This window comes from Oncorhynchus mykiss, chromosome 2 (assembly GCF_057628025.1).
Source record: "Oncorhynchus mykiss isolate SJ-2025 chromosome 2, ASM5762802v1, whole genome shotgun sequence".
NCBI classification, from domain to species: Eukaryota; Metazoa; Chordata; class Actinopteri; order Salmoniformes; family Salmonidae; genus Oncorhynchus; species Oncorhynchus mykiss.
Window position 1 is genome coordinate 100,612,907 of NC_143023.1, and position 9,715 is coordinate 100,622,621.

Below are 9,715 nucleotides of genomic sequence, written 5' to 3' on the forward strand. Positions count from 1 at the left end.
AACATTTACACGAAAAGAAAATAAGCCTCTCTCTCTCGTCTGTCTGTCTGTCTGTCTGTCTCTCTCTCTCTCTTTAATCTCTCTAACCTCTCTGTCTCTCTAGCCTCTCTCCGTCTCTCTAGCCTCTCTCCGTCTCTCTAGCCTCTCTCTGTCTCTCTAAACTATCTCTTTAATCTCTAAACTCTCTCTAATCTTTCTCTCTCTAACCTCTCTGTAATATCTCTCTAATAGCTCACTTTATCCTCTCTCTAATCTCTGTCTCTCTAATTTCTCTCTCTAACCTCTCTCCAATCTCTCTAACCTCTATATCCAATCTCTTTTACCTCTCTATCCAATCTCTTTTACCTCTCTATCCAATCTCTCTAACCTCTATCCAATCTCTCTTACCTCTCTAACCTCTATCCAATCTCTCTAACCAATCTCTCTAACCTCTTCATCCAATCTCTCCAAGCTATCTAACCTCTCCACCTATCCAATCTCAAATCTCTATCCAGTCTCAAATCTCTCTATCCAATCTCAAATCTCTATCCAGTCTCAAATCTCTCTATCCAATCTCAAATCTCTCAGCCCTTTCTCTCTCTCTCTAACCTCTCTAACCTCTCAATGTCTATTCTCTCTAACCTCTCTATCCAATCTCTCCAAACTCTTTATCCAATATCTCTAATTTCTCTCTCTAACCTCTCTCCAATCTCTCTAACCTCTCGATCCAATCTATTTTACCTCTCTATCCAATCTCTCTTACCTCTCTAACCTCTATCCAATCTCTCTAACCAATCTCTCTAACCTCTTCATCCAATCTCTCCAAGCTATCTAACCTCTCTATCCAATCTCAAATCTCTCTATCCAATCTCAAATATCTCAGCCCTTTCTCTCTCTCTCTAACCTCTCTCTCCAAATCTCTCTAACCTCTCTCTCCAATCTCTCTAACCTCTCAATTTCTATTCTCTCTAACCTCTTTATCCAATATCTCTAATCTCTCTAACCTCTTTATCCAATATCTCTAATCTCTCTAACCTCTTTATCCAATCTCAAATCTCTCTGACCTCTCTCTCTCTCTCTAACCTCTCAGCCCTTTTTCTCTAATCTCTCTCTCTCCAATCACTCTAACCACTGTCTGTAATCTCTCTCTAATCTCTCTCTCTCTACCTTCTGTTTTATGTAACAATACCAAATGTAACATATCATACTAATTGGAGTGTCCTCGGATTTACGTTTACTACGTTACGTCTAGTCTATGAGACCAGGCTGGGTATTCTGCTCTAGACAAACACTGACTCACACCCTACTGGATTTCATTATTATTAAGCATTACTATATCAACATGTCATCATAATGTTATAATTGAATGTAGTACTGTACAGTGTTCTGACATTGCCTGTATAGAAAATTCATAAACATGAAAACAGTGAAATATGTTTCTGCACATTCCAAGAATGTTGTTCACTTCATGATACCATTGAGTGTGTGTGTGTTTTTGTGTGTGTGTGTGAATGAAATGTATACAGTCCTCTGCCAAGAAGTTGCATACGGCGTCAGCCGTAGAAATTGCATCATGGCACAAGTTAGGCATCTCATAATACAGCAGTGTTGATCCAGTAATGTGCTCATATAGGATTATTGGGAAACCAAATGGGGCGGCAGGGTAGCCTAGTGGTTAGAGCGTTGGACTAGTAACCGGAAGGTTGCAAGTTCAAATCCCTGAACTGACAAGGTACAAATCTGTTGTTCTGCCCCTGAACAGGTAGTTAACCCACTGTTCCCAGGCTGTCATTAAAAATAAGAATTTGTTCTTAACTGACTTGCCTAGTAAAATAAAGAAATACTGTTTCTGGGTGTTCCTTTCCTGGGCTGGAAAAAGATGAGTGTTAATGTACACATTATATTCATTCAGTCTATGGGTAATACCAGTATATTCATTCAGTCTATGGATAATACCAGTATATTCATTCAGTCTATGGATAATACCATTATATTCATTCAGTCTATGGGTAATACCAGTATATTCATTCAGTCTATGGATAATACCAGTATATTCATTCAGTCTATGGATAATACCATTATATTCATTCAGTCTATGGATAATACCAGTATATTCATTCAGTCTATGGGTAATACCAGTATATTCATTCAGTCTATGGGTAATACCAGTATATTCATTCAGTCTATGGGTAATACCGTTATATTCATTCAGTCTATGGGTAATACCGTTATATTCATTCAGTCTATGGGTAATACCGTTATATTCATTCAGTCTATGGATAATACCGTTATATTCATTCAGTCTATGGGTAATACCGTTATATTCATTCAGTCTATGGATAATACCGTTATATTCATTCAGTCTATTCATTCAGTCTATATATTCATTCAGTCTATTCAGTTATATTCATTCAGTCTATGGGTAAAACACAGTCTAAATGACTGAATAAACATATTATATTATTCCTTTAAAAATTATAATTGTATAAACTATGACAAAACATTTGGTTTTGTTTTCAATCGATAAAAGGAATACCTATTTTAGGCATATATAAATACAGAAATGACAAGCAGATTTAGCTTCTTTTAACACAGTGCCTTTCTTATTGAAGTCTGCCAGCTTAGTTCACGCTAGCAAAAAGGAGCGTCCGAAAATGGTTTGTGAGCGTCTGGAAAGGGTTTGTGTGCTCCTGGAAATGGTTTGTGTGCTCCTGGAAAGGGTTTGTGTGCTCCTGGAAAGGGTTTGTGTGCTTCTGGAAATGGTTTGTGTGCTCCTGGAAAGGGTTTGTGTGCTCCTGGAAATGGTTTGTGTGCTCCTGGAAATGGTTTGTGTGCTCCTGGAAAGGGTTTGTGTGCTTCTGGAAATGGTTTGTGTGCTTCTGGAAGTGGTTTGTGTGCTCCTGGAAAGGGTTTGTGTGCTTCTGGAAAGGGTTTGTGTGCTCCTGGAAAGGGTTTGTGTGCTTCTGGAAATGCATTTAAAGTGTTTTTGTCTCTTTTATGTCAGTGCATGTGTTAATGTCATTATGCATTTTCATTTTTACAACTGTAATATATTTTCAAAGTGGTCTCCTCGTTTACAGTTTCTATTCCTGCCACTCATAAAAGGAACCAACCACAACAACTACACATCTAGTTCAGCCATTTTAAAATGGCATTGAAACACACACAAACGCACGCACGCTCACACACACACGCACACACAATCTCACGCACGCACGCTCACACACACAGAAAATATGAAATGTCTGACATTTGATGAAAACTTACAGTTAGATAAGAAAACAACATAGCTCTTCTGCTTGATAAAATAACACGTTTGAAGTTATTCATATGAGCTCCATTAAAACAAGTTGGGCAGCAGCTGAGTTATGGGTTCTTCTGCAAAACAAGTAGACTGACTAACTGACTCCACACACAGGCAGTTTGTTGGCAGAGAAAAGTTAATGGGTCTTTTGTTTAAAAAATACAAAGACAAGGATTCTAGTCAACTACTCTGAAGGGATATTTTGAGTAATCTGCCTAAATATTTGCATATTGAGTTGTTTGATTTGTTTACGCATTTTGACACGGTAAGTATCGTTTATTCTAACTATTATTATTCTAAATATTTAACAAGTTTACAGCAAATATGATAATTTATTTGGGGATGAATCGTAAATGCATGTATAAAAAAATAACACACACAAAAAAAAACGGTATACTAGAGCATCAATCAGAGGCATGCAATTGAATCAACAGTCCTATTAGTCTTCCACTCACCCTCTTCAAAGCAACTCTTCTATCCGGACCGTTACCGTCCTCTCGTGCCGTCTCTTTGCTCCTCAGTGCGTTCTATATTCATGCTTTTCTAGCCTACCCTACGGTCTGTCGCTGAAAACAGTGGGTAAGATCGGGCAATGCTAAATATATCTGTCTCTCAAAGACCTGCACCAAAGACGTTGCTGCACCGCCGATAGAAGGGAAGTTTAAGATCAGTCATGCTGGACTGGGTGGGAATGTTACGCTGCGTTCTTCCTCTCTCTCCCTGCACTCCTGACTCCAATCTGACATCGGAGAAACTCGTTCGTGCGCAAGATTGCAATTAGATCGATGTTAAAGTGGAAGTGAATTAATTGGCCCAGTCATTGGTGTAGTTTTAATTATTGCAATTGCTCGAGTCAATACACTGAAAGTTACACAATACAGTAACTCGATTTTAAATTGGACTATATTTAGATTTGAATAGATTTGTTCAGTCTACAAATCTACACATATATTCAGTAATAACAATTTAAGTGAAAACTCACATGGGAAAATCATTTTATTCTCGAAGGACATTACATGTGTTCTTTTCTATTATATCGGGCAGGTTGTATGATTTACACAACTTTTATTTTGAACGTATTAGCTTTTATTTTGAACGTATTAGCTTTTATTTTGAAGTGACCGAAAGTGCCGAAAGTGCACTCCAGAATAGCACCTTGTGGGTGTCCACTAATTACCACAACCACAAAGTCTGACACTAAATCGTAACAATTCATTAAAACAAAAATGTGTTTTTTTTTTGTTATGCATAAGGTTAGCAGTGGGGTTAAGGTTAGATTTAAATGCAAAATTTAAGAAGATATTTTTGAAATGGGCGGGGTTTAAGACTTTGTGGCTGTGTTAACTAGTTATAACCCAATTTGTGGGGGAAAGCAGAGAAAACGATGACAAATTGTTACACAAGTTGTTAAAACACAAAACTTTTAAAAACAAACTTTTAAATCAATTCAAACAACATTTTAACATTTCCAAAGACAAAAATGTGAATACGACACCGGAACCTCACGTGCAGATATTCTAAGAGCAGATAGCGCCACATGGAGGCTGTTCTGAAGAACTTGGAGAGGACCAGGGAGCTACTCGCCTTGATGCAGACCGAGTAATGGGACAATCCCAGGACAGAGGCATCCAATGGACTCAGTACGAACACCTCCACGCAAACATCGTGGAGATCTTGGAAAAACAACTACAGGCAACCAACGAAAGCTTATGAACAATTGTTCAAGGATACAACGGATATCACGTTCTCTGACCTGTAGCAGTGTCAACTCTTGCTGCTCGTGGGATTTCATAAGAACGCCTCGGTCCCAAACTGTTTGAACTTCTAGTTTCAGAACGGTTGGAGCGAAATCGAAGGATGCCACAAGTCATTGTACTGAGCTCATTGAAATCAAATCAAGTCTTGAGTGCCATTCATTTGAAACGCAGTACATCAGTTCCTAGTCCTTACGCTTCGAATACACCGACTGTGTCATTGCGTTTCGATATACCAGAAGTACATTCATTTCCAATGTAACGCTGCATTTGCCTTCAGCAATGCGTTGCAGTGCGTTCTGTGTGGTGCATACGTTCGATTTATCGAACGTTTTCATCAAATTGTATGTGTAGACTTGACAGAAAGTAGCAAAATATGAATGTAGATTTTTTTTTTTGCACACATTCAGTAAAAATGTGGGATTACATAAAAAGTTTGATTTTCTTCACATTTTTTATTAATTTATTTGCCAAGTATATTATTTATTCGATGACATCCACAAATTAATTGTGAGAGCCTATAGTATAATTTCCCTCCAAAATGCAGTTTTTGAGCGAAATGCAATAATAAATAGTCAAGAGAGCAAAGTAGGCTCTTTCAACAATGAGACCAACGTTGAGGAAGGTGGTCTTGATCGCGCTGTTGGGCCGGGACCAGCCCCGCCGAAAGCGCAGGTCTGTGTAGGTCCAGAGATGGTTAAAGTCCCGAAAGCAGGCAGGGGAGTTCCACAGTCTCATTCAAGAGCTTCGACTGCTTGGAGAGGAATTCCGAAGTTACTTTCGTCTGGACCGAAGCCAGTTCGATCACCTGCTCCAGATGGTTGGAGCCAGGATCACCCGGATGGATACCAACTACCGGCAGTCCATCAGCCCAGTTGAACGCCTGGCGATTTGTCTCCGGTAAGCTACATTCTAGTACATTTTTAAAGCCTTTGATACCATAATTGATTGATATTTGATACATTGTTTTTATGTGCAACCTAGCTAGCTAAAGGGCTCTAGTTAATAGTCCCTAATTGACATCAGATGTACTTTTACAGAATGTTCATTGGGATTATAACTTTTCCCAAAGTTGGTTTATAATTCTTTTTTAATTATGCAATGTTACTAAATGAAAACAAAGGTGCCTTCTGCCCTGATGTAGGTAGGCTAGTCTTCTCCAGGACCCATTGTTGTTCAAGACAGTTACAGTCATTCATTACATTCTTATTGGACTCACATACACTCTTAGAGAAAAAGGTTCCAAAAGTGTCCTTCTGCTTTCCCCATAGAATAACCATTTTTGGTTCCAGGTATAATACTTAATACATGGAACCCAATAGGGTTCTACTTTGAACCAAAAGAGGTACTACCTGGAACCCAAAAGGGATCTCCTATGGGGACAGCCAGAGAACCCTTTTAAGTAGACAGTACTATTCTTTCTAAGAGTAGAGTTGGCCTGGACTACAGTTTATTGATATAGTCATAGACTGAATTGTACTGTTTTAAGGCATTGTTAATGATGGTTGATGAGTATTACAATATAATTAGTAAAGCAAAATAAGCAGTCATGAGGTAGCTACAGTGCCTTGCGAAAGTATTCGGCCCCCTTGAACTTTGCGACCTTTTGCCACATGTCAGGCTTCAAACATAAAGATATAAAACTGTATCTTTTTTGTGAAGAATCAACAACAAGTGGGACACAATCATGAAGTGGACCGACATTTATTGGATATTTCAAACTTTTTTAACAAATCAAAAACTGAAAAATTGGGCGTGCAAAATTATTCAGCCCCCTTAAGTTAATACTTTGTAGCGCCACCTTTTGCTGCGATTACAGCTGTAAGTCGCTTGGGGTATGTCTCTATCAGTTTTGCACATCGAGAGACTGACATTTTTTCTCATTCCTCCTTGCAAAACAGCTCGAGCTCAGTGAGGTTGGATGGAGAGCATTTGTGAACAGCAGTTTTCAGTTCTTTCCACAGATTCTCGATTGGATTCAGGTCTGGACTTTGACTTGGCCATTCTAATACCTGGATATGTTTATTTTTGAACCATTCCATTGTAGCTTTTGCTTTATGTTTTGGATCATTGTCTTGTTGGAAGACAAATCTCCGTCCCAGTCTCAGGTCTTTTGCAGACTCCATCAGGTTCTCTTCTAGAATGGTCCTGTATTTGGCTCCATCCATCTTCCCATCAATTTTAACCATCTTCCCTGTCCCTGCTGAAGAAAAGCAGGCCCAAACCATGATGCTGCCACCACCATGTTTGACAGTGGGGATGGTGTGTTCAGCTGTGTTGCTTTTACGCCAAACATAACGTTTTGCATTGTTGCCAAAAAGTTCAATTTTGGTTTCATCTGACCAGAGCACCTTCTTCCACATGTTTGGTGTGTCTCCCAGGTGGCTTGTGGCAAACTTTAAACAACACTTTTTATGGATATCTTTAAGAAATGGCTTTCTTCTTGCCACTCTTCCATAAAGGCCAGAATTGTGTAATATACGACTGATTGTTGTCCTGTGGACAGAGTCTCCCACCTCAGCTGTAGATCTCTGCAGTTCATCCAGAGTGATCATGGGCCTCTTGGCTGCATCTCTGATCAGTCTTCTCCTTGTATGAGCTGAAAGTTTAGAGGGACGGCCAGGTCTTGGTAGATTTGCAGTGGTCTGATACTCCTTCCATTTCAATATTATCGCTTGCACAGTGCTCCTTGGGATGTTTAAAGCTTGGGAAATCTTTTTGTATACAAATCCGGCTTTAAACTTCTTCACAACAGTATCTCGGACCTGCCTGGTGTGTTCCTTGTTCTTCATGATGCTCTCTGCGCTTTTAACGGACCTCTGAGACTATCACAGTGCAGGTGCATTTATACGGAGACTTGATTACACACAGGTGGATTGTATTTATCATCATTAGTCATTTAGGTCAACATTGGATCATTCAGAGATCCTCACTGAACTTCTGGAGAGAGTTTGCTGCACTGAAAGTAAAGGGGCTGAATAATTTTGCACGCCCAATTTTTCAGTTTTTGATTTGTTAAAAAAGTTTGAAATATCCAATAAATGTCGTTCCACTTCATGATTGTGTCCCACTTGTTGTTGATTCTTCACAAAAAAATACAGTTTTATATCTTTATGTTTGAAGCCTGAAATGTGGCAAAAGGTCGCAAAGTTCAAGGGGGCCGAATACTTTCGCAAGGCACTGTATATGAGTAGATATAATATGTGGGTTACACACAATATTGATCATTATTTTGAATTATATTTTAGATTCTTGGCGACAGGGGACTCCTACAGGACCATAGGATTCAGTTTCCGAGTTGGACGGTCCACGGTGGCAGGCATTGTCCCCTCTGTGGCACAAGTCATTTGGGACTGTCTGGTTGGTGAATACATGCCTGTCCCCAAGGAGGAAGCCATCGCTGCCGAGATCCTGGAGAGGTGGAATTTCCCCAACTGTCTTGGCTCCATTGACGGGAAACATGTAGTAATCCTGGCTCCACCTTGCTCAGGTTCGCCATTCTACAACTACAAGGGTACATATTCAGTTGTACTCTTGGCTGTAGTAGATGCCATCTACTGTTTCCGTGTTGTCGATGTTGGTGCTTACGACAAGGGAGGTGATGGCGTGACCCTCCGGGACTCTGCCTTCGGCCAGGCACTTCAGGATGGCACCCTGGAGATTCCACCACCTGCATCACTCCCTGGAGCTGAAGACCTGGGACCTGTTCCCCACGTCTTCGACGGCGACGAGGCCTTCCCTTTAAGACCCAACCTCACGAGGCCTTCCCTTTAAGACCCAACCTCACGTGGCCTTCCCTTTAAGACCCAACCTCATGAAGCCTTCCCTTTAAGACCCAACCTCATGAGGCCTTCCCTTTAAGACCCAACCTCATGAGGCCTTCCCTTTAAGACCCAACCTCACGAGGCCTTCCCTTTAAGACCCAACCTCACGAGGCCTTCCCTTTAAGACCCAACCTCACGAGGCCTTCCCTTTAAGACCCAACCTCATGAAGCCCTACGCTGGATGCCAGCTGCCATTGCCAAAGCCTGTAAGGATCTTCAACAAACGACTGTCCAGGGCAAGGTTAGTTGTTGAATGCGCCTTTGGGATTTTGGAAGCCCGATGGAGAATGTATTGGAGAGTGCTTGGTCTCAGCCCCTCAAACGTTGATGCCTGGGTGAAGGCCACATGTGTTCTCCACAACTACCTGCGGAGGTCATTCCAGTGTTCTCCACAACTACCTGCGGAGGTCATTCCAGTGTTCTCCACAACTTCCTGCGGAGGTCATTCCAGTGTTTTCCACAACTTCCTGCGGAGGTCATTCCAGTGTTCTCCACAACTACCTGCGGAGGTCATTCCAGGAGCCGCTCCGGATGGAGATGGGCACGCCAAATGGTCACCAACCTGATGTCACCGGGTGCCAACAACGCCCCCAGACAGGCACTCCAGGTGAGGGAGAAGGTGACCACCTACTTCTCGTCGCCAGCAGGTGAAGTCCCATGGCAGTATGCTGTGGAGTGAAACGGCTCTTTTAAGATTATTTTTATTTTTTTTTCTCCCCCAGATTACTTTATGTATCATTGTCTCTCTTCATTTGGAAGTTATATTTAAGTGACATTTGGGAGTAAAGACCACACCTTAACCCCTTCCCTCTCCCATTAACGTCAGTATTATACACACCTGGCATGGTGCACCA

At 41.0% G+C, this 9,715-nt stretch overlaps 1 protein-coding gene across 2 annotated transcripts in view; it reads right to left on the reverse strand.

Moving 5' to 3' along the window:
* The window catches only part of gas2a (growth arrest specific 2a), a 54,156-nt gene extending 49,822 nt beyond the window's left edge, over positions 1 to 4,334 (reverse strand). Inside the window, exon 1 of one of the 2 annotated variants that reach the window (XR_016490249.1) lies at positions 3,739 to 4,024. The gene's annotated coding sequence lies outside the window, so the exon portion shown is untranslated. Of the gene's footprint in view, positions 1 to 3,738 lie in introns of both variants that reach the window. The other variant, XM_036961156.2, reaches the window with a different exon arrangement.
* Positions 4,335 to 9,715: the final 5,381 nt, after the last annotated feature.